The 24,599-nt window shown below is 46.5% G+C and overlaps 1 protein-coding gene and 1 non-coding gene across 2 annotated transcripts in view; both read right to left on the bottom strand.

The window, feature by feature from the left end:
• CHCHD6 (coiled-coil-helix-coiled-coil-helix domain containing 6) overlaps positions 1-24,599 on the bottom strand; it is a 375,967-nt gene that overhangs the window by 108,043 nt on the left and 243,325 nt on the right. The window lies entirely within an intron of this gene.
• Positions 4,905-5,039, bottom strand: LOC142449632 (small nucleolar RNA SNORA15). Its single transcript, XR_012784761.1, has one exon. It is a non-coding gene; the product is annotated as a small nucleolar RNA SNORA15 (small nucleolar RNA).

The following is a 24,599-nucleotide window of genomic DNA, read 5'->3' as shown; positions in this document are numbered from 1 at the left end:
TGAACTGTCCACGCCCAAGTGCTATCACCCCTGGTCTCTTCGCACCAAACACATGGAATCCACTGAAACGCCCCGCCCTCCATCACCATTCCGGCTTAATTCCTCCAAACCCCCTCTCCAGGATGGTCTCCAGTCCTCAGTGATGCTCCCAGGAGCCCCCTCTGCTGCAGGTCCTTCTTAATCTCTACCCCACTGGTACCAGTCCCTGGGTCTGAGGGTGGGGTACCCCCTCACTGACAGAGCAGGCTGATCACTTTGTAGGCCCTTCCAGCATACATTTCCCTGCTGCATTCACACACAATGGCTACCTGTCTGATTCTCACGAGGCCGTGAGTTCTTGGCAAGTTGCGGAACATGTTTCCTTGTCTCCTTGCGTTCTGGTTCAGAGCACGCTCTCAGAAATGTTTCACTGAACGGACGAGACATCCCGCTTTAGAGATGAGCTAACCGCCTCCCCATAGGGGAGCGGCCCGTTGATCAGCACTGTGCTGGGGGAGTCGGCGTTCCTTCTGGGGGATGGAAGTCCCCGGCTGATCCTCTGATCAATTTCACACATGAGTGCCTTGCCAGGCTTACGTCCTGGCTCAGCCATCTGCGGAGGGGAACAGCGGAACCCCACCCTAGGCTGAGAGAGGCTGTAGGCAGTACTGTGCAAACTCATTCATTTTTCTGGTTAATTGTTAAAGTGGGTTTGTTGGCACATACTTCACCTACCATACAATTCAACTGCTAGATCGTATTCAGCAGATTGGTGCCATCGTCCCGATGAGCAATTTCTGGACATTTTCTTCTCCCAGTCATTGCTGTTCGCGCCCCGTTTCCCCATCCTCCCCTGCAAATGGCCCTCTCCATGACTGCGCCTGTAGCTCTAGCTACCCTGGATTCCATCTACAGAGAAGCATACAAACCATAAATAAGTGAAACAAAAGCCACCCCATCAGTAATGACGAGACAAAACACAGGAAAACCTTTATCTCTGTCCGCCCTGAAAATGCACTCCTGTCCCTGATGGAAAAATGACTTTGAGAAAACGCTGGTGATTTCCATGTCCAGCAGGGCGGCGCACTTCTCCTGTTCTCTGGACCCTGACAAGTTCAACGTTCCAAGGGTTAAGCCTCTGAAGGGAGAGGACAGGGAGGGCAGAGGGGTGGAGAACAAGCGAGCTTGCCTGTTTCCTAAACAAAGTTGTTCCAGCCACACAACAGACATTCAGGACTGATCCAGTGGGATCGAGACAGACCAAATCCATCGCCTGCCTCTACTTCCTAGCTCCGTGCTTGCTCTGCCCCCCCCTAGCAGCCTCAGCGCAACTGCTGCCTCTTCCTGCCACCCCTGGGTGATCCTCTTGCACAGGGGCCTAAGAAACCGGTGGCCTAGGGAAGAAACCGGAAGTCTTATCTTACATAGGAAGTGACAAGCCTCAAAACCAAGAATGTGTGTGTGTGTGGGGGGGGGGGGCAATGAATATATCTCTTATTAATTTTCAACATATTAAGTGGAAAGCGGCCATTGGCATAGTACCTCGTAAGTAAGGGTAATACAATATCTGCTGAATGAGGAATGGCTGAGTGCATAAATATAATTAGATTCAACAGAAGGGAATTCTTAATTGTGCCTCAGCTCGGATGTTGGATAAGAGAATCGTTTCTAGGGGCTCTTTATCAGCTGGGATTAGATCCAGCTGCAGCTAATAGAAAACTTGCCGTAGCAGTGGCTCAGACAGCAGGGACGGCGCTTTCTCTCTCACAGGAGAAGCCAAGCTGCAGCAGTGCCGAGTGACAGGGCAATCCTTCCACTCAGACATCCTGGGTGGTGGCTCCCAGCATCAAGGTCGCTTCTCTGTGGTGGGTGTGGGTGCTTGAGCTGGGTGGGAATGGGTCAAGAGGGTGCATCCCAACTGAGCTAGGAGCCTTCCCAGAACCTTCATACAGCACAGACACTTGTGACAGGTTTGGCCACATGGCCTCAGTGCTGCAGGAGAGGCTGGGAATTGCGTTCACGAGATTCTGGACTTGAACAGCAAGCCTGGGGTACTGTGGCTCACTGGGAGAATTCGTACCGTCTACAGGAGAGACCCGGATTCAAGTCCTAGCCAGGGCATCTCCCACACGGTCACTGCCTGTCTGCCAGAGGAGGGGCGTGTGTTGTTGTGAGACTGAACAAGTCTCAGTGGAGCTTCCCGACTACTCAAGACTAGGAAAAACATGCCAAGAAATCTACTTCCAACAACCCGGCCTGGGGTCACCATGAGCTGGGGGCCAACCTGAAGGCAGCTACACAAAAGTAACACGAAGAAAGCAAGAACAGACGTGGAAATGGCATCCAGTCCTTTCTGACCAGGCTCACACTGTTGTATGTCCCCCTTCAGCCCAAAGTCTTGAAGGCAGGAGATGCTCTGGCGAGGAAGGCTGGAGCAAACGACTTGCCTGCCTTTCTCAGGATGTTTGGGAGGCGTGGCTGGCTCAGAAGAGAGTGTTTTCCAGAGACTCCTGGGAAAATCAGTGCCACGCAGACCTCACTGGTGTTTTTCCAGTGTCTTGGGTCCCGTGAAATTAAGAACTCAGGCAGGTGGGAATGAGAGGCCAGGGCCATCACACCTGGTTCCAGGCCCAATTCCGGCCCCAGAATACCAGCCCCTAACCAAGCTCTCTGGGGTCATCTTCATGGGTCTTCAGCACAGCTTGTTAGCCATGTACTGGTTTTATAGCTTCTCTCACATAACTCCTCTCTCCTCACGCATAACCCCAGAAGCTGAAAGGCTTCTAGATCTTCCATGATGCTGATAGAAACAGTGGATCTCAACTCAAACCAAAGCCCAACCAAACTCACTGCCCCCGAGGCCATGCTGACTCACAGCGACCCTATATGACAGGGTAAAACTGCCCCTGTGATATCCGGGACTGTCCTCCTTTGTGGGAGTAGAAAGTCCCGTCTGTCTCCCATGGAGCAGAGGGGGGTTTCAAACGGCCGACCTTGCAGTTATCAGTCTGTTGTGTAACCACTATGCCACTAGGGCTCCTGGCACTCAACTTAAAAAGTCAGGAAATTTCTTAATGAAAAATAAGCAAGAAACAATGATAAGAACACAAGTTTCCATTTATAAAGCACTTGCCCTGGGGTGCAAAGTTCATTCTTGTCTTGTGACTACCCTGTCACACAGAAGCTGCCCATTGTAAAGACTGAAAAACAATGTTGCTAGAAGAGACAGGTATCTTTCTAAGGTCACACCGTAGAGGAAATGGCAGTGCTGAGACTGTCATCCAGGTCCCCTGGGAGGCGGACGCAGTTCCAGGATGCCAGGCTTTTGATAAGAACCACATGAAGGCCAGGCAGCAGCAGAAAGTTTACACAGACTGTGCAGACACCAAATTGGAGAGACTCCGGACAGATGGTTCTTACCAAACTCTGGGGAGGTTACATTTTCCTGCTATTAAAAAATGAGAAGGAGCGTGAGGCCAGTTCTAGGTGAAAACCTATGAATACTAATAACCTATTATGCCAAAGAGCCCCAAGTGAAAGGGGGCGCTGGGGTTGAAAGCAAAGCTCTGGCCGCTGACAAGTGGGAGAGCGAGCATTGCCTCAGGGCCCTGGGAGAGTAAGGCTGGGAGGAGGGAGAGGGGAAGGGAGGATCAAAAACACCTGGAGGCCTGCTCCAGTGATGACAGGGGGGGCTAGGACTCAGGTGAGAAAGTGCGTCTTCCATCCTGGGTTTCCTATGAACTCCTGAAAGCTCGGGGAGTGCGTAGACAGAAGGGAAGGGGGCGAATATTTCCTTCCTTCATAATTCTACACCCCTTCTGTCTACATAAGGGCGCGCTGAGAAGCAAGCAGCCTCCTGGGCTGAGGGAAAGAAGGAGAGAGGAGAGCGTTCAGGGCAGCACGTGGTCAAGAAGGGCTGAGCCAGCTCCCCAGTCTGTGAGCAGAGGGAAGCAGGCTTTCAAGGGCCAGTGACAGTCAGGGCCTGATGGGGAAACAAGAAAGGGGAAGCCCATCACTGATCTGAGAAGCACACAGCCTTCAGAAAGGGCTTCTTAGGGAAGTGGTCTCAAAGTCTGAGATCCCATCCGGGAATCCATAAGGGTTTTTTTCAATCACTTGTGTGCTAAGGCCAGGTTTCCCCTATATACTTCGACCAAGCAATTAGAGACACAGTTCAGAGTCCAGCTGTCTCCTATCAAACCAGCTCTTTAGAGATCTACAAGCATGTCAAACACCATTCTCCTACTAATTTTGTTTTGAAAAAGATATTTTTCTTTAAAAGGGTTATAGTATATTCTCGAGTATAAGCCAGCCCAAATATCAGTTGAGAGACCTAATTTTGACCACAAAAACTACATTAAAAATGTGCTGGAAAACTTGGCTTCTATTCGAGGATATACGGTGTGTATATGGAAAAGGTTTATTTCTGTGGCTTTAATATACATAAGTGAACTATTTTTCGATGCTATTCTTCCATTGGAAAACTATCAACAGTGGCCATTTCAAGGATGGAAGACTAACACTCAGAGAAACACAAGCTCTGCGGAGCCCTGAGTACATTTTAAGTGTGTAAGGAGTCCCGCTCCAAACAATTAGTAGTAGCACCATCCTGAGGCAGGCAGGTCCACCCTCTCCTCCCAATGGACCAAGCAACATGGGGTTCTAGAGACACTCCGTGTGTTAGTCAGAGATGACTAGAGAAAAAAGTTAATAGGTACTCATATGTGTATAAGGAAGAGCTTTATATCAAAGAGTAGTCATGTATTAAGAAAACCCAGCCCAGTCCAGATCAAGTCTGTAAGTCCGATATTAGCCCATATGTCTGATGCTACTCTATAAATTCCTCTTCAGACTCACGCAACACATGCAATGGAAGACCACAGGCCACTGGGTGGAAAGTCTTTTTTTTCCTCTCTTTTTTTCTTCTTTGTGTTCACCTTTACAGATGATCTGTCATGAAGAAGACACAGCAAACCAGAAGTACGTAAGGGGAGACGATACTGTGGGATGGTGTCTGGCTGTGTAGATTACGGATAAAAAAGCACAGTATTCAGCCATGCATGGGTGGAAAGTCTTATGGATCCAGTGGTGGTGGAAGCATCTCAGTGCTGGCGTGAGTCTTCTTGTGGCTCCTCCAGCTCCAGGGCTCTGGTTCCATCAGCATAGTTCCACGTGGCTTATCAACAGGAAGACGAACCAGAGAGTGTATCTGGCCTCCAGTGAGCTATTTATCTCGGTAGCGCCTCCAAATGAGGTCACCAAGCTGCGACCTGATTGACAGGCTAAACTCCACCCCTTCACTCTTAATAGTCTCAAGTGGACACCAGATTATCTAACGACCACACTCAGGTAGCAGGGGAAGCTAGCCAAAATGCAGGTGTTGCTGGAGGCCATCCATCTTAAGTGAGAGGATGCTCTCTGTGAGAAGTGGAGGAGGGGGCCTCTAATTGTCCAGCATCCACTGCCCTTTCTAACCTCTACTTTGACCTCAGTACCAGAGCCACTTACTCCCACTAGACAGTCTTTTGGACACTGATCATGGACCTGCATGTACCAAGCAAGGCACCTGACTCCACTCCACGGAACTGAGCCTTGGGAATGCTGCCTAATGACAGCTACATACCAGTCTCTGCTCACACTGTACACACACACACACACATACACACACACACACACCCCGCCTTGGTGCAGGAGCAAAGCACCTGGGTGCATGTCCCTGGTTCTCCGTGAACGCCAAGCTTCACTCTCCCAGCTTCCTCTGAATCCTATGAATACCGAATGTTTGGATCAGACAGTCAGCCTAGGTGTATGAGCACTGTCAGCCTACCTATCCTCTGACCACCTTTTGTTGTTCCCACTCCATTCTCACCACCTCAAGCTATAGCATAGGGGATGCTAGACATGCTGGGTGGGGGCCAGGCCTCCAGGTTTCCCCCGACCCAACATGTCTAGCATCCCCTATCCTCCCTGTACCCTGTGGACCCTATACCTCTGGATGCCCAGGCCTTCCATGCTCCCAAATCTTCCTCCACTTCAGCTCCAGCTTCTATCGAATGTTGACACTTCTCCAAATAAGGCTTAGTATTGAACTCACTAGTGATCCTCTGCGAAAGTAGAACCCCTCCATAGAGTCCAGAGGGACTTCTAGCAGGTGCCACACCACACATCACATCAATGGTTAAGACCCAGGGCTCCTGTGGGCAGAAGCCATGTCCCAGGCTTCTCACTAGCCCTTGGTATATTAGCCTGAGCATCCAATGCATGTTCACTTTCTATGACTAAATGCAAACACTCAGCGGTCCTTCAAGGCAGAGGCGATGTCTTCTCCTTCAGGAAGGCTTCCAAGCATGGCCTCCAATGAGTTGCCTTGCTGACGACGGGTGCACTCCCTACACGGTGCTGCAAGTATCAGTCCATCGACCCACCACAAGGTTCGACCACTGCTCTCCAGCAACTGGCCCAGTGCCTGGCACTGAGCGGGGGCGTCACAAGTGCTGGTGATGGTTGAACTCAGATGGTAGAGTGGTCCTGGTCCCTTTGAGCCATGAGGGGGATTCAAACAGTTTATAGAGAAATGGTGTTAAAAGATAGTAGAAATGTCCCATGAGTCATCTGAAGCGTCCTCACGTAGCCTGGGCAGTACAGCCACACAGCCTCTGAGTCTGTGTCAAGGGCGTCTGAGACCAATGCAGCTGGAGGTGGAAGAAAACAAACCGGTCATGGCCACCTTTTCCTGGTCCCAGAAAGAACCAGGGAACAAAGGAACAAGTTGCTAAAATCTAGGCGTTTGAATGATTTGCCACTTCCTTCCCCAGGCCATCTGTCTCCGCAGCGAGCTGGAGGTCGAGTGCACTTGGAAATTCGCAGACTGACCAATGATGCACGTTTAGTCTTGTTGGGTCTACACAGCAATGCTTTGAGGATGTTCATTTATAACCTTCTCAGAACAGTTGAACCTACGTGAGTGTAGTTAAAAGACATAACTCAAAAGAGGCAAGCATCTTATAAAATATGTGAGGCTGAAAGCCTAACTTAGTTTGCCTACCAAAGTGGACGGGGAAGGAAATCGGAGGGAACTCATTTTTCCTGCTCTTCAATATAAATGCAGAAGATGTATTCTAAAGCATCGCTCCCGAGTCCATTTGGTGGACGTTCTAAAGTACCAGTGTGGGAGGCGTGCCTTTGTAAGTAGAGGCAGGGTTGGCATGCTTCTCCTGTGCCACGTAACTTTATTTCTTTACAAGTCTTGAGTAAAGAGCTTCTTTTCCTAAACAGAATGGGCTTTGATGACAATATTTAAATTTAGGTGTTTAATAAATGTATATCACCAATATTCGTAGAGGAAGCATTTAAATAAGTCAATAAAATTTAGCAGCCTCAAACTAACTTCAGCTTTTTGTGTTGTTTTATTACTTTCCATTGTGATTTGGATGAAAGTTTAGAGAGAAAACTGGTCTTCCATTCAACAGTTTATACGTGTTTGTTTCCTGACAGTGACCACAATCCCCATAATATGACAGCACTCTTCTCACATGTCTTTTTACTGCTTACTCCTGCCCTTTCTTATCGTCTTCCTGCTGTCTAAGCTTTATCCTTGGGCAAATGATGCCCCTTTGATCTCCTATGGTTGATTGGAGTTTGTACCCCCCTGGGGTTACTGTTCACCTTATAGTTATATGGGTTGTTGGGTATTTTTTTTTAACTGAAATGGAGGTGGGGGGTGGGGTTCAGTGCCAGGCTGGGAGGGTGACTAAGGCCATAGCTATGGCAGGGCGGGGGGGGGGGGTGTCCCAAACAAACAACAACCAAAACATCTGAAGGAATCACTGTCATCAAGTTGATTCTGACTCATAGTAACCCCAAAGAACAGAGCAGAACTGCCCCTGCAGGTTTCAGAAAGCCTCACCTTTCTCCTGATAGGCAGCTAGTGGTTTTGAACTGCTGACGTTAAGGTTACAGCTGAACATATGACCTCTATACCACGGGGCTCCTTGGGAGGTCCCTCCAGTCTTTTGGAGACTGTGGGATGCTAGAGTAGCTGGTGGTGGAGTCGGGTGTCTAATTCTTCTGGTCCTGGGGCCACGGATGCTGTGACTCTACTGCTCCTTTAGTTTCCAACTGCCTTTGATTTTCTTCCCTCTTCTTTGCTTCAAGTAGAGTGAGTTCAAGCGCTGTTCCTCTGAAGACCCCAGTTACTACTCACCAAAGTGAGGTGCAGACCATGGTCTTCGTGGTCCACGTTCTAGAAGCCTACACTCTGACCGTGCATATCTGTGACTCCTGTCTTATTCCGGTTGGTGTTGTTGTTAGATGCCACGGAGTCAATTCTCACTGACAGTGCTTTCACCTACAACAAAATGAACAACTGCCCAGGCCCTGTACCGTCCTCACGAGCACTGTGTTTGAGCCCTTCGCTACACCGCTGTGTCAGACCATCTCCCTCAGGGTCCTCCTCCCTTTCACGGACGGACCTTCCACTTGACCAAGCATGATGTTCTTTTCCAGGTGCTGAACTCTCACATAGCATGTCCCGACTACAGAGATGAAGTCTCACTCTCCTCGTGTCTCAGAAGCAGTCTCGCTGTACTTCTTGCAAGACAGACTTATTCTTCTAGCACTCCATGGTACTTCCAAGACTCTCCGCCAACACCCAAGTTCAAATGAACCAACCCTTCTGTGGTCCTCCTTACTCACTGTCCAGTTTCACATCCATGTGAAGCGACTGAAGATCCCGTAGCTTGGGTTAGGCACACCTTTGTCCTCGTCTGTCTCTCTTTAGCACTCTCCAGAGGCTTCGTGCAGCAAGGAAGGTTGACCTCTGATAAGACGGACGGGCACAGTGGCTGCAACAAAGGGCTCAAATATAAGGGCAATTGTGAGGATGGTGCAGGGTTGCTATGTGTCACAACTGCCCAATGTCCCCTGACAAAAACAACAAACAACGAAGATGTTCAGTCTTGGAAACCCACGGGGCAATGCTACTTGGTCCTATTGGGTCACTATGAGCTGGAACAGACTGGATAGCAGTGAGGCGGACTTCCTCGTTATCACTTTGATAGTGTAATTACTGTGGGGTGCCGTCAGTTCAGACTCATCGAGACCCCATGGACAGCAGCACGACACAGTGCCTGGCCCTGGGCCTAAGAAAAGGAACCCGGTAGGGCGACAGAGGGCAAGCAAGCTCTGCTCCGTTTTACTGAGTGAGGAGTCATTCGGTAGTAGCCCTCCACTCCACTTCAAGAATAAGCAATAGCTCTCTTTAAAGAGCGTATTAAAACAGACAAAATGTTGCCAGAGTTATGATAGTTTATTTAGGTATATTCTGTCATCCTGAAATCACACATATTATCTTATACTACTCGCTGAAATAATTCATATGCTTTTACTACAAACAATTACATTTTTCTCAGGAAATGTTCCACAAAATATTTTCAAACGGAGATTCCACTGATTTTGAAATACATGGACTAAAATGAACTTTGGCTGAAGTATCCTATCCCAGGCGTGTGTGCCGACACTGCGGTGCTCGGCACAATGGGGCGAGCAGCCCTCCATGGTGAGCAGCGGAGGCACAAGAAGGTGGAGTGGAGCTAGTCCAGGGTTTAAAGGATGAAAGGCCACTAGTAACTGAATAAACTACATGTGCCCCAAAGAGAATGGACTTTTGAATAACTAAAATTTGAATACTAAAATTTGGAATCACCCATGGTACACTACAATTTAGCCCATCCTGTTAAGCTTCTTAAGTTATATAAATATATATGTATGTAACTTTTAAGAAAACCAAAGAGGGAGTCATAGAAGGAAGTGGCAAACTATTCAATAAAACTTTCTACTTTTTCCATGAACCCTCTTTGCTACCCAAAATCCTTGGAAACAAGTTTAATGCCTATTGTCACTTCTCGAAGAAAGTATTAAAGCTGCTTTTGTTTCTCCTTTCTTTCACACTGATGGTTTTTCTTCATGGTTTGTCAATTCCTGTGAATTCCAATTTCTAATTTTACAGCAGCTTCAAAATGTTGGTAGATAGCTAACATTTGTGGAGACAATACGGCTCACTACATATGTAGTATTTGTTACTACATAAGGTAAAATAATGCCCTCTCTCATTGCAAAATATGTGAATTAGCTCATTTCAATATAAAGGACAAAGACTAGTCAAAAAGTAATGCCACTTGGCTCCAGTGCCTACCTACACAAATGTATCTAAACAAAGTGTGCTTGACGCGGCTGCGATCAGTGGAAGGCTGCAGATAAGTCCTCTCAGTAGTGTGTGTATTTTCGTCTCCTTGGGGTGTCTTACAAAAGAAAATCCAAAGCGGGTGCTTCTGAGCAGATCTGCTCTTTGGAGAAGGGTTCCACCACCCACTCACCCACTGTCACCAAGTCGATTCTGACTCACAACCACCACATAGGACATAGGAGAAATAGATTGGGCTTTTCACCCCGGGGAAGAGTCCGTCTCAGAACCCACAGGGGCAGTTTTACTGTCCTCCAGGCTCACCATGCGCTGGAAGTGACTTGAGGGCAGTGAGTTTGTAAGAACTGCTCCACGGGACTTCTGAGCCTGAATCTTTATAGGTGCAGGTGGCCTCCTCTTTTTCTTTTGTTCTTTTAAAATCGTTTTATTGGGGGCTCATACAGCTCTTATCACAACCCATCCATCCATTGTGTCCAGCATATTTGTACATATGTTGCCATCATCATTTCCCAAACATTTTCTTTTCTACTTGAGTCCTTGATATCAGCTCCTCATTTCACCTCCTCCCTCACCCTCCCTCCTTCATGAACCCTTGATAATTTCTAACCCCTCCCACCCATGTCTTACACTGACTGCTCTCTCCCTACACCCACTTTTCTGTTGTCCATTTTCCTAGGATGGGGTTGGGTTATAGGTCGATCCTTGTCATCAATTCCCCTTTTCTTCCCCAACCTTCCCCTTTCCCTCCTGGTATCTCTATTTTTATTATTGGTCCCAAAGGGTGTATCTGTCCTGGATTCCCTTTGTTTCCAGCTCTTATCTGTACCACTAAACATGCTCTGGTCTAGCTGGATTTGTAAGGTAGAATTGAGTCATGACAGTGGGGGGAAGGAAGCATTAAAGAACTAAAGGAAAGTTGTGTTTCATCGATGCTATACTCCACCCTGATGGACTTGTTTCTTCCTTGTGACCCTTCTGTAAGGTAATGTCCAATTGTCTACAGATGGGCTTTGGGTCTCCACTCCAAACTCCCCTACTCCTCATTCACATTGATATGATTTTTTGTTCTGGGTCTTTGATGCCTGATACCTGATCCTATCGACACCTCGTGATCATACAGGCTGGTGTACTTCTTCCATGTGGGCTTTGATGAGCTAGATGGCCACTTGTTTATCTTTAAGCCTTTAAGACCCCAGACGCTATATCTTCTTTTAAAAAATCATTTTATTGGGGTATCATACAACTCTTATCACAGTCCATCCATCCATCTATCCATTGTGTCAAGCACATTTGTACATTTGTTGCCATCATCATTTTCAGAACATTTACTTTCTACTTGAGCCCTTGGTATCTGCTCCTCATTTTCCCCCTCCATCCCTGTTTCCCCTCCCTCATGAACCCTTGATAATTTATAAATTATTATTAGTTTGTCATATCTTACACTGTCTGACATCTCCCTTCACCCACTTTTCTGTTGTCTGCCCCCCAGGGAGGAGGTTATATGAAGATCCTTATAATCGGTTCCCCCTTTCCACCCCACCCTCCCTCCACCCTGCCAATACTGCCACTCACACCACTGGTCCTGAAGGGATCATCTGTCCTGGATTCCCTGTGTTTCCATTTCCTATCTGTACCAGTGTACATGCCCTGGTCTAGTCAGGTTTGTAAGGTAGAATTGGGATCATGATAGTGGGGTAGGGGAGGAAGCACTTAGGAACTAGAGGAAAATTGTATGTTTCATTGTTGCTACACTGCACCCTGACTGGATCGTCTCCTCCCTGCGACCCTTCTGTAAGGGGATGTCCAGTTGCCTGCAGATGGGTCTTGAGTTGCCAATCTGTACTCCCCCTCATTCACAATGATTTGATGTTTTGTTCTTTGATGCCTGATATCTGATCCCTTCCACACCTCATAATCACACGGGCTGGTGTGCTTCTTCCATGTGGGCTTTATTGCTTCTGAGCTAGATAGCTGCTTGTTTATCTCCAAGCCTTTAAGATCCCAGATGCTATTATCTTTTGATAACTGGGCACCATCAGCTTTCTTCACCCATTTGTCTTCAGCAATCATATCAGGTAACTGATAAACTGATCCCTTGGTACCACATGATCACACAGGCTGGTGTGCTTCTTCCATGTGGGCTTTGTTGCTTCTGAGTTTGATAGTTGTTTGTTTACCTTCAAGTCTTTAAGAACTTGATGCTATATCTTTTGATAGCTGGCACCATCAGCTGTCTTTACCACATTTGCTTATTGCACCCACTTTGTCTTCAGCAATTGTGTTGTGAAGCTGAGCATCACAGAAAGCCAGATTATTAGAACAAAGTGTTCTTGAGTCGCAGGACAGCCTCCCCTGTCTTTGCTAGGGCAGCTGATGGATTTGAACTCCCAACCATGTGGTTAGCAAACCAGTGCTTAACCTACTACATTACCAGAGAATGGTTAGAAAGAGAAAAACAGCCTTTAGAAGTGTACAGAGCTAAATGCAGGTACGTTGAGAAACAATAGTTTCCCGTTTTGATATTTATAATATGTATTTAAACTTACCCTTGTGCAATTTAGTTTCTTTGTAAATGCTCACTAAATGTTTTACACAACATTCCAGGAAAAAATTACCTTGGAGCAGGATGTTAATTAGCCTATAGGAACAGGAATTCACCAGTCCCAAAGATGCTTCCTTGAGCAACCCAAAGATGCTTGTCTTTTCCAAAGCAAGAGGCCTGGTAACACAGTGGGTTAGGCATTGAGCTACTAACTCCAAGGTCCACAGTTTGAAACCGCCAGCCGCTCTGTGGGAGAAAGTAGAGGCTTTCTACTCTCATCATTTTTCTGGCTTCAGAAAAACCACAAAGAGAATTCTACCCTCTCTGGTGTCACTAAGAGTCAGAATTGACTCATCACGTGCAGATGTTTGTTTTGTTTCACACTGGCACCTTGCTCCATTTTATAGTCAGAGAAGATCAGGGGAAGAGCTAGCCAACGAGCAAAGTAAGAACCACATCTAGTTATATTGCCTGTGCTTTTTCTCCACCAGAGAAAATTTTTTATATGTTTGATATAAAAGAAAATAATGTACTCAAAGAAGTGTTTTGCTCTTGCGGTAAGAGGTGAATTCCAGAAGCTACAAGAGAAAGAGGGCTGTAGCCCCTCAGTGGGTATTTGCTCCCTGAGCTGTGTAAAGGCAAACAGGAAATGTCACAAGGACTGAAAAGGCCCACACAGGGGCTAACATGGGCTTCACCTTTGGGGGATTTTAAGAAAAAGTATTTTCTCAAAGGTTCTGTTTTCATATCCACAAATAAAGCTCGGCACATACAGCTAATAAGGAATATCTTAGAAGTGGGGGGAAAAAAACCAAACGCAAACAGGTTTTGAGTTAAAAAACGACAGCCTGCAGTCTTAGTGGGGAAGGTCGGCATTCTTTATGGCCAAAGGAGGACGAGCAGGGGTGCCAGCACCAGGGGTGCAGGACCTGTAGGGAGGCTGGCCGTGCAGCTGCACATGCCTGTGTGGAAGGCTATGGGAGTGCCTTCTGAAGACTGCTACTCTTACCGGCACATAACAACCTCGCCCCTACCATACCAGCTTCCTTTGCCAAGGAGTCCTCTATATAGCAGAGTGCAGATACCTCCAAAAAGATAGGGACTGGTGTCATTAGATTTAGTCTGGGGTCTTCCGGAAACCTGCTATGCTGCCCTGAGCAGGAGATGTTGCCTTTGTAAGGCTCTTGTCTAAAAGGTAGAATGTGTATGCATGCAGGCATGCCTGCATACGTACATGAATGCACAGCACACACGGAACCAGGTGCCGTCAAGTCATCTCTGACTCATGGTGACCCCATGTGTATACAGTCCAAATCTATGCGCGTGTGTATATAATGGAGTCCTGGTGGTATAGTGATTAAATGTTGGACTGGGATCAGCGTGGTTGGTAGTTCAAACCCACCAGCAGCTCCCTTGAGAAAGACTGGGCTTTCTACCCCTGCATACAGTTGCTTAGAGTCTTGGAAACCCACAGGGGGCATTACGAGTCAGCACTGACTCCAGGTCAGCGAGCCAGTCTATAATGCATTGCTGTGAAAAGTAAAAGGAGATCATTTCTGATATGAGTCTTATATGGGTCATGACAACAGGAGGTGACTTGCACAAGAATAATAGTATACACGCATCTAAATAAACAAATTGAAGATTTGAGGTCAGAGTTCAAATATACGGCAGAGGACCTCCCACACAGAGCTCCAAGACTTCGTCTACTTTCACCATAAGGAATACCCATAGCACTTTTGCCGCATGCTTATTGTATCCTAACCACTCTATGGGGAAACATTTCTGTGTATGAACTCAAAGCTCAAGAGAAATGGCATGGCCAACACCCCTATCCCCATAGCACTAGTTAGTAGGATGCAGGGCTGAGAAGTGAACCCGGGGTTCATTTCTGTAACTGTTGTCTTACCCAGTGTACCCTGCCTCTTACGCTTGGGAGTGGGTCATTCATGTTGTCTGCTATTATCAGAAGAGAGAGCGTGGAGCTCTAAGGAGCTCAGGGACCGAGAGTTGGGGCTAAGGCTTTGTTGACTCTTCTGAGTCTGGCACCTACTGCATCTGTAGGGGTGAGCTGGTCACGAACTGAAATAAGAAAGACACATGCAGATCCAGAAGCAAGAAAACATTCAACATGGGGAGTTTTGAAATGGATACATGGCCCTTTACCACAATCAGGATTAAAGCCCCAACTGGTGGGCCACTCTAGTCATTTCCTCATCTAGCCAAGAACCAAGCTTATGCTTCACGGCTTCACCAGATGCCCACACCCAGACATAAACAAAGCAACAGCCCTTCCAGAAAGCGCTGTGCCTCTTCACATCTCCTGGGCTACTGATCCTTCCTGTCCTATCCTACTACTCCACCTTCCCTAAGCCCAGCATTGCTACCTGCAGATCCTACTCACACACACGACCAATACGTGTCCAAACAGACTCTCAGCCTCCCTAGTCTTCCAAAAGCTGCAAATAAAACTGAGGTAGGTTTTGTCTATCCGATTGGCAAAAACAGACGGGCTAATATGGCTCATGAGGGGCAGGGTGAATCCACAAAACATTTCTAGAGGGCAATGTGTATTGGCATTTTTAATGAGCATATTTTATCCTATGGAAATCAATAAGTATGCAGAACAGCAGTCAAAACATCAAACAATGTCTTGCATTGGACACATCTACTGCAAAAGCTCTCTTTAAAGGTTTAAAGAGCAAATATGTCACTTTGATGATGAAGGTGCTACTGACCCAAGCCAGAAGCTTTAATCACCTGATTGTCTGGGAACCGCAGAGAATGAAAAATGAAGACAGAAGAAAATTCAATACATTCAAATTATGGCATTGGTGATAATAGGCAATATACCATGGACTGCCGGCAGAATGAACCAATTAGCTTTAAGTGAACTCCAATAAGAATGTTCTTTAAAGCAAGGATGATGAGACTTCAGGTTTGGACACATCATTCAAAAAGACCAGTGGCTAGAAACTGGTAAAGAGGGCTTGTGAAACGACAGAACTCCTCAATGCAGTAGACACAATGGCTTCAACATGGACTCAAACACACCAGGGTTTGTGAAGACAGCACACGATCCATCCGGCAATGCATCTTTCTACCAGGTCACCGGGAGCCATGTGGGAACTACCGACCCAGAGATGCGTGTCCCGGATCTTCATGACAGCTTGCTTTATAATTGCCAAAACCCAGGAACCATCAGTAAGGGCAGAGTTGGCTACATTATGGTACATCTCAAGAATAAATTCACTAGACTGGTTTTTAAAAAGGAAAATATATTATTTAACACTATCGGAGAAAGATGCCTATCATATATAAAATATATAGGATATAAAATTATACAATCAAGAGTTGGCAAGAACACTATCCACGGTCTGCTCCTATTTACATAAAAATAGGTGAATACATATTTAAATAAACAAATATATTTATTTTTAAGATTTGGGAAATATACACAGAGAGCCAAATAGGACCTGCCTTGCAGGCCAACCATTTGCTACACGTGGCCTTCCAAAATTTCCTCAGGCAGATTGACACCTTTGTCTCTGAATTTAAACTTCTTAGCATCACTGTGGTCAATGAGTAATGCACCTGGCTCCTCTATTGGACCCTGGGTGGCCAATTAGAGAAGGAAGGTTCTACATCTTACTCGCCTTTGTATCTCCAGCTCCCTGCCCGTTGCTTGGTACATAACAAGAGAGGCTAGATGGATGGCATGGACAAAAGGAAAGAAATTTCTCAGTTGAACAACTCAAAATCTTGTTACCATCTCAGGTGAGGTATTCAATGTGTGTGTACGTGCCTGCAAGTACCAATATATAACCCCAAATCCTGCCGTTTTAAAATGTACAATCGGTGACAATTCTCACACAATGCTGCGAAACTATCACCACCATCCATTCCCAAAAGATCTGCATCACCCTAAAAAATAGCTGAGTCCCTTCAACAGTAACTTCCTGGTCCTCCCTACCCCCCTCCCCGTCCTAACTACGACTAATTTTGTGATTATCGTATATACTCGTGTATAAGCCGAGGTTTTCAGCACATTTTTAATGCAGTTTTGTGGTAAAATTAGGTGCCTTGGCTGATATTTGGGTAGGCTTATACTCAAGTATATACCGTATGGATTCACTTATTCTAGAGATGTATCTCTCTATATAAACTCACTGCCATCGAGTCAGTGCTGACTCACAGTGACCCCCCGAGGGTTTCCAAGGCCGTAACTGTGTGCTAGAAAGCCCAGTCTCCCACGGAGTGGCTGCCATCGATGCACAATCACTGCACCAAGAGGGCTCTCATGGTTTCTTTAAGTGAGAACTTACTTGTCCTTTTTGGACTGACTTCTTTCACTTAGCAGAATGTTTTCCAGATTTATCCAGCTTGTGGCTTCGGGACTTCACTTCCCCCTCGGGCTGAGTCATGTTGCACTTGCACGGATGTTGTGTGCTTTCTTTATCCACTCATCTGCTATTGTGAACAGTGCTGCCTTGGACACCGATGTGCCCCGTTGCTAGAAGTGGTGCTCTGGCTCTCTCTACAGGGAGAGCTACTACTTATCCTGGCCTCTCTCGCCTCATATGAAATCCTCCAGGACCCATCAGAATTGGAATCTGAGGCAGTGAGGCAGCAGGTATCTATGCGTGGGTGTGCCAGAGCCCAAGCTCTCTGAGGTCTGTGGCTCACCAAGCCACTTCGGAGGCAATGGGGTTTGGCAGGAGGGTATGTACCGTGTGTACTTCAACACACACAAGTCCCTAAATTCATCATTTCGTTTTTCCTGTTCTTTGTAAGAAGACATAAGAAGTGATGTCAGCCATCAAACTTCCCAGGATTCCCATAGAATGGCCTTGCTGGGGCATGCAGAGAACCTTTGAGGCACGAGAGATGCAAAAGCAATGCAGGCAATGTGTGCCAACTCAGGTGTGACTGGAACAGGGCCTTGATCACAGTACACCCAACCTACCTCACCCTGGCCTTTCCTGTAAGCAAGGCCCAAGCAGTAGGGTCCCTCTTTTTGCCACTGAACTCCCTTGGGCCATGAGAAAGTAGAGTCCTAACTAGGCCACAGTCAACCTTCAGTCCTGCAGGGCTCCATGCCCACCCATCCACCTGCCACTGGACCACCCACTCAGCATCCTCATCTCTCAGGTGAATGTCCCACCTCTCTCTCAGGTGCCTCACCTTGTTCAACCCCAGGCTCAAAGACCTCCACATCTACTAGGTTGTCATTGACTCAATCACCTGCTCGCCTGGGGGTCTGGATGTGTCGGTCCACAGCTGGGCATCACCCGAGCCCTTATTTCCAGCGGCTGCTCCTGCATCTGTCTGCTGCAGCACCCGAGCCTTTGTATGTGCTGCCCTATCTGCTGTGCCCCCACCCGCCCCACCCAACCCTTTTTAATCTATGGTCTACATTCTAGCAGAGAGACACTGCCTCTGGGATACTGTCCTTCAAGATAGCTTCCAGAGCTTCCCACATATTCCCATGGTACTTTGTCTTTTATTTTTCTGAGTGCCTATCTATTAAAGAATTTGAGTTTCTATTTTACAAGAAACATGTGCACAAACGCCATTGAAAATGGTCAAGCGGTGCTGAGACCTGCACATGAAGGAGCAGTACCCTATCCCACTGCCACCTTTCTCCCCAGGGAACCCGCTTTCAATCCTCTCAGGCGCTGGCTCTGATGGGCACCTCTGGGCTTTTAAATGATATGTTTTTATCGCTATCTTGTGAGTCCCCCGGTTAGAGAAGTGACGGATTGATTTCTTGTGATGGGCAACGAGGGGTGAGTGCACTTCTGTTCTCTTCCCACAGAAGTTTTGTTACACATTTTTTTGCTAAATCAATAGTCTTTCCATTATTGCGACTATGTAAATATTGCCTGCTGCTGAGCCATGTGGTGAGCCAAAATTACATTTCCTTTTCTGATCCCTACCCCACCCCCCAGAATAAATCATTCCCTCATTTTAATATCTGTTAGACTTTCTTCATCTCTACCTTTTACTCTCTCAACAGCCTCTCATAATGTGTGGCTGGTGAGGGGGTCCAAGAATTGGCTGATGCCTTCCTTTCCCCCAAAGCCTCTGTCATTTCTCCCCATGGCACCAGTGATCTCCAGGCGACATCATCACAGTCCCGAGACCTCTTCATTCTTTGGCTGCCCTGGGGCTCTTAACCCCAGACGCCAGCTCTTCCTGTTTCTTGGCTTGGCCCCTGGTTTGGAGAGAACGCATGCTCTTGCGGCCTTTTAAGAAAGGTTATGAGGCTAAAATTTCGGAGATTTCGTATGCCTGGAAAAAATGCCTCTCCCACACACTCCATAATTAGATGGCGTACAGCGTCAGAGGGAGAAAATGCAGGCTCTGGAGGCACCAGTCCGTAGCTTTTCAGCTTCTCTCCCTTTTTATTCCCAATTTCTTGCTTATGACGGAGCCCCCAGACTCAATCTCTCTGGGTCTTTCCTCAGAGGTCCATACAGTTGGACAGACCTCTGATGACCTAAAGGCAGGGATTTTGGGGGGTGGGTGGAGGTGCATGGTGCCCTCCACAGAGGATGTACATTGCATCACCCTGCAGTTCCGGAGAGTGTGCCAGGACCACTTGGTTACTGAGGATGGAAATGCTCCTTATCCCAACTCCTAAACATTCCTTCTGTTTTCAGACTGTGCTCCATGGCTTCCTGGGAAGCCTTCAGTCCTCACTCTTTTCCCTGGGATTCTGCAGGACTAAGTGGCTCAACCCACTTTCACAACTACTCTGACCCACAGTCAGCGAGCCTCCTCCATCCCCTCCTGACCTGGGGTTTTCGTGCTTCACTGGTACCAGGCATGCCCTAAATGTCAACAAAAATGGAGTTGGCATTTTCCTGATCTCTTCCTGGTTTGTGGTCTGATTTCCAGGAAAGGTGAGCAAAAGGTCTGACCCACACTTTAAGTCCTGTGCCAAGAATCTGATCACCTATATGGCCACTGTCTGGTTCTGAATCAGTCTTCCCTTTCTCGCCAGCCTCAATCCCTCAGAACCCTGTGCCCAGTGAAGCGTGTGAGTGAAGGAGGTGATACGAAACAAGTCACTGAATGCCTTCGCAAATGCCATCCTAGCATAGTGTTGTCTGTATCCCGAGGGACAGTGGTCGCTGCTGGTCACTCATGACCTCCTAAACAAGTGCCCACGTAACCAGGCCCACTGTTACATGCAGCTTTCTGCTCCCGTGGCCTTGAGTAACTTAAAGCTTCCAGCTTGGCTGCCCCACTACACTGCGGATGCAGCCACTGGCCCCGCCTCACTCTTCATTTTGGTGACTTGGCGTCTCTCCTTTTCTGTTTGTTGGTCTTACTGCAGGTCTAACAATTGAATTGATCTTGTCAGAGAACCAGCCTTCTTTGCATTCCGCTTCTCTGTGGTGTCCCTGTTTACCGCTCCACTGATTTCTTCTCTTTGCATTCCTCCCTCTGCTTTCTTTGGGCTATTTCACTCTTCCCGTCTGAGTGTCCTCAGGTAGAAACGTCAATGATTGATTTGAAAGCCTTTCTTGCTGTTATTTTCCCTTGTCAGCATTGCTTTGGCTCGATTCTGCATATTGTGATAACTTGATTTCAATTCTTATCAAATTGTTGAGGTTTATTTTACGGCCGAGGACAGGGGCAGGGAAACTTTTTTCTGTCAAGGTTCCATTTGGATATTTATAACATCATTCTCGGCTCGTGCTGATTAAACATTTAACTAATGTAATAGCCAGAACGGCTTCCCTTTAGCAAGGCTTGTGCTGTCAGCTGGTCTGGAGAGTTTTGTGGGTCTTATATAGCCAACAGGCCAGCCATTCCCCAACCCTAGCCTAGAATATGGTTTATCTTGATGACTGTTCCACAGGGATTGGGAAAAATATGTATTTTGCCGTTGCTGGGTAAACTTACTGCCATTGAGTTGACTCTAATTCATAGTGACCCTATAAGACAGATCAGAGCTGCCCCTGCAGGTTTATGAGGCTGAAAATTTTAAGGGAGCAAGAAATCTCATCTTTCTCCTATGGTGCAGCTGGTGGGCTTGAACTGCTGACCTCATGGTTATCAGCCCAACACATAACTCACTATACTACCAGGATCCTTCTGTGTTGGACAGACTGCTATATAGGTGCCAATTAGACACTGTTGGTTGATTGTGTCATTCAGATTTTTTATGTTGTTGTTGATTTGCTTATTTCTCCTTTGAGCTGCATTCGTTCTTGCTCCATTTTTATAGACTCTGTGGTTTGGTCTGCATATTGGTTATGATATTTTGTTTAGGTGGCTTGATCCTTTTTATCATTTAGTTCTTTATTTGATACTTTGGGGGGGTTAGTGTATGCATGGTGTCTTTCTGGTTCGCCCTTTTACTTCTGACATCCTTATGTTACATTTGAGGTAAATTTCCTACAGACAGTAGGGAGTCTTTTTGCTAACCCAGTGTTGCAAGCTCTGCTTTTTAATTAGTGGGTTACCTTTAACCCTATAACGCTGAGCGTGACATTTTTGTAACGTTTAATTAAATGTATAGAGTAAAATATATATTGATAACTATGAAAGTAAAGAATAAAAACAAAAATTTTTTCCTGAAATTAAAAATTCAGGTGCTATAGGGTTAAGGTAATTATTAACACATTAGAGCTGACTTTTACTATTTTATAATGTTATTTACTGTCTTTCTCTCAGTCTCTATTTTTCTTTTCTTCCCTTCCTGTGGTTTACCTGAACTGTAGCTTTCTTGAGTAACTTTCTTCATATACTTATCGTAGTGGTTGCTCTCAGCACTAAAATATACAAATGTAACTTACCACAACCTATTGGTATCACAGTCTTACCATTTAATGTGAAGTAGGGGAACCTTACTTCCCCTTAGGTACATTTATCCTCCTCACTGTGTAATATATTTGCCTTGCGTTTTTCTTCTAAATGCACCGAGCCCTCCATGAGATGATTTAACTTTTTATTTCAACCATCAGAAATTATTATTTTATTAATTTATGAGGCGAACAATCTCATACGCCATTTATCATGTGTTTGCTTTTTCCCTTGTTCATTCTTTCTTGTTGATGTTCTTTCTGTCCAAAACCAGCTGATTTTTATGGATAGGTCTGCTAGCAATTCTTAGTTTACCATCACTGAGAATACTTTCTATCGAATACACTGGTTTTCTTTCAAGGTTTGTTTCCCGTTATCTTCAGTTTCCTAAAGTTCAAATGTATGAGTCTAGGTATAGATTTCTTCTTTTTAGGTTTGCTCCTCTTCTGGAACAATTGCACTGGTTTGGTCTGCTGGGGGAATCTGAAGCCCCTGGCACTTGTGCTGGTCCCTCTTGAACTACCTGGAGAGTGGGGTTGGGGCAGGGGTACAGAAAGTGCTTCCCCCACAACTGGGGGATTTCTCCTGCCAGGGACAGACTTATAAGTGTCTCTGTTGTTGTCAATTGCCTTCGGGTTTATACCAGAACAAAACATTATCCTGACGATTACCGGTATGTTTGAGTCCACGGCTGACGCTGTTGTGCTAACTGGAATTACCGTGGCAACCTAGATCACCGATTATGACATTCTACTTCAACAGGCATGATGTCCTCCTTTAGCGACTAACCCTCCTGAGGAAGTGTCCAAAGGAAAGGTGTCACATAATCCCAGTGTCTCAAGGTGAGGGAGAAGAGGCTCCAGCCTTCAAGGGACAGGGAGCATGTCTAGGACACTTGTGGAAGGGTGTCTCTGACAGTTATCTAGTCTACTGAGCAGGGTTGCTTGTTGTGGCTGGGCCCCCCTACCCCCAACCCACCCCTACTCAGTGCTGTTGAGCTATTGCATATCTTAGGCAGGGAGGGAAGTTTCAAGACCTCAGGAGCAAGTGATAACAGTGGGGCTCCCACTAGCTCCTTCTCACTGGTGCTGGTAGGCCCCGCCCAATATTGTTGTTGGACCTCCCTTTCAATCAGGTAGAGCTGAGTTTTTTTTCTCTCACAGGGTGGAAACTGTACGGCATGCATGCTGTTGTGTTGTTCCTTGTGGTAGTTACATCATCTGGTGTCAATTTGAGACTGCTGAGAGTGAACGGGCTGGAGTTTAGCCTGTCGATCAGGGCGCAGCTTGATGACCTCATTTGGAGGTGCTACAGAGATAAATAGCTCACTGGAGGCCAGATATACTCTCTGCTTTATCTTCCCGTTGACAAGACACATGGAACAACGCTGATGGAACCAAAGCCCTGGAGCTGGCGGAGCCACATGGAGACCCCTGCCAGCACTGAGATGCTTCCTCTGCCACTGGATCCACAAGACATTCCACCCGATGGCCTGTGATCTTCCTGCATTTGGCATTACTGCATGGCTGCATGCGTCTGAAGAGGAATTCTGAGGCTGGATTGGACAGATGGGCTAATATCAGACGTATGGACTTGATCTGGACTGGGCTGGGATGTTTTCCTAATATTCAATTACTCTTTCTATCAAGCTCTTTCTTATACACGTGAGTGTCTATGAGTTTGTCTCTCTAGTCGACCCAGACTAGCACATTCCTCTAATCCTCCTGTCCCCAGTCAGTCTGACACCCTCTTTCTCCTTTCAGAGTTCTATTATAAAATAACTCCTGAGTTATTTCCAGAGTTTATAGTTGTACTTGGTGATAAAGTTGGGTGAATTGTGCCTGACCATTTTACCCAGATCATAATTCCACCTTAATTAATGTATATGCTGCCTATTTGATGATATCTAGTTGCTGCGGGTGGTGGTAGCTGCCAGCATTTTGATTCACAGCAATCCCCTGCACAGTGACACGAAACGCTGCCTGGTCTTCCACCACCCCATGATCCATTTTGAATTGTATCACTGTGAGCCACAAGGTAAACAATATGTATATATGGTTTACAGAGCAGAGCAGTTTTATATTCAACAACTCATATACATTGAACGCAATCCTACAATGTATCATCACATCTCATTGCCTCTCTCTTTCTTGTTCCCTAACACTTTTGGACTTTGTCCTGGGGTGAATGCCATCCTCTATAGCTCAAATGTTTAATTATTCTGAGATGTGTGGACTTTCCTAGCATTATTCCTCCACTTGCGGGCATTTTTCGATTGTTCAGGTGAAAACTGAGCATTGGAGGAAAGTTAATAGCCAGACCTGAAGGCTGACTAAGGGCCATAGATTCAGGGTTATCGATGCGACCAGGAAGTCAGGTCTTGTTTATCATTTTGAGTTTTGTTCTCTATTTGGCCACAGGGGTGTTATTAGTTGACTTTGAACTCATAGATCACTGGGCCTTCTTCTAGTCTGCATAGCCTGACAGCTCTCCTGAAACCTGTAAGCACTATAGCAACATGCAAACTTCCAAAGACAGACAAGTGGTGTCTGAGCCTGAGGAGCACTGGCCAGGAATAGTGTCCTGTACGGGAATAAGAATTCTACTGTTAGTTAGGTAAAGGGGGGGGGGAGGAAAGGGAGTCTGGTGTTGGGGATGAGAAATTGACCAGCAAAAGCACCCCAAAGAAGCTAATGCATGTTTAAAAAACGGCCCTCACTGAGGGGGTTAGGGGGAAAAAAAGGGAAGCCCACCAGACAGGTGGATGCCCAGTTCTCTCTCCTGAGTTGTCTGTTTGACCCTCTATCAAGTGTATTAAAAATTTCCCATGCTTTGCCACATGCTGGGTCTCTTGGACAAATTCTGTTTCCCAAGAATACCAAAACACAAGGACTGAACCCCCTGGGGCCTCCCTAACACTGACACTGAACCACTATTTATTCAGATGGGCTACTGCACCTGTCTGCGTTTGGAAAGTTATGTGCATTAACCCGATCCTTGTTGATAGAGTTTTTGCATAAGAGCAACATGAAGACGGTTCAAAAGGAGAGATGTCTA

Source organism: Tenrec ecaudatus, chromosome 5 (assembly GCF_050624435.1).
Source record: "Tenrec ecaudatus isolate mTenEca1 chromosome 5, mTenEca1.hap1, whole genome shotgun sequence".
NCBI classification, from domain to species: Eukaryota; Metazoa; Chordata; class Mammalia; order Afrosoricida; family Tenrecidae; genus Tenrec; species Tenrec ecaudatus.
This window is presented reverse-complemented; position numbering and strand designations above follow the sequence as displayed.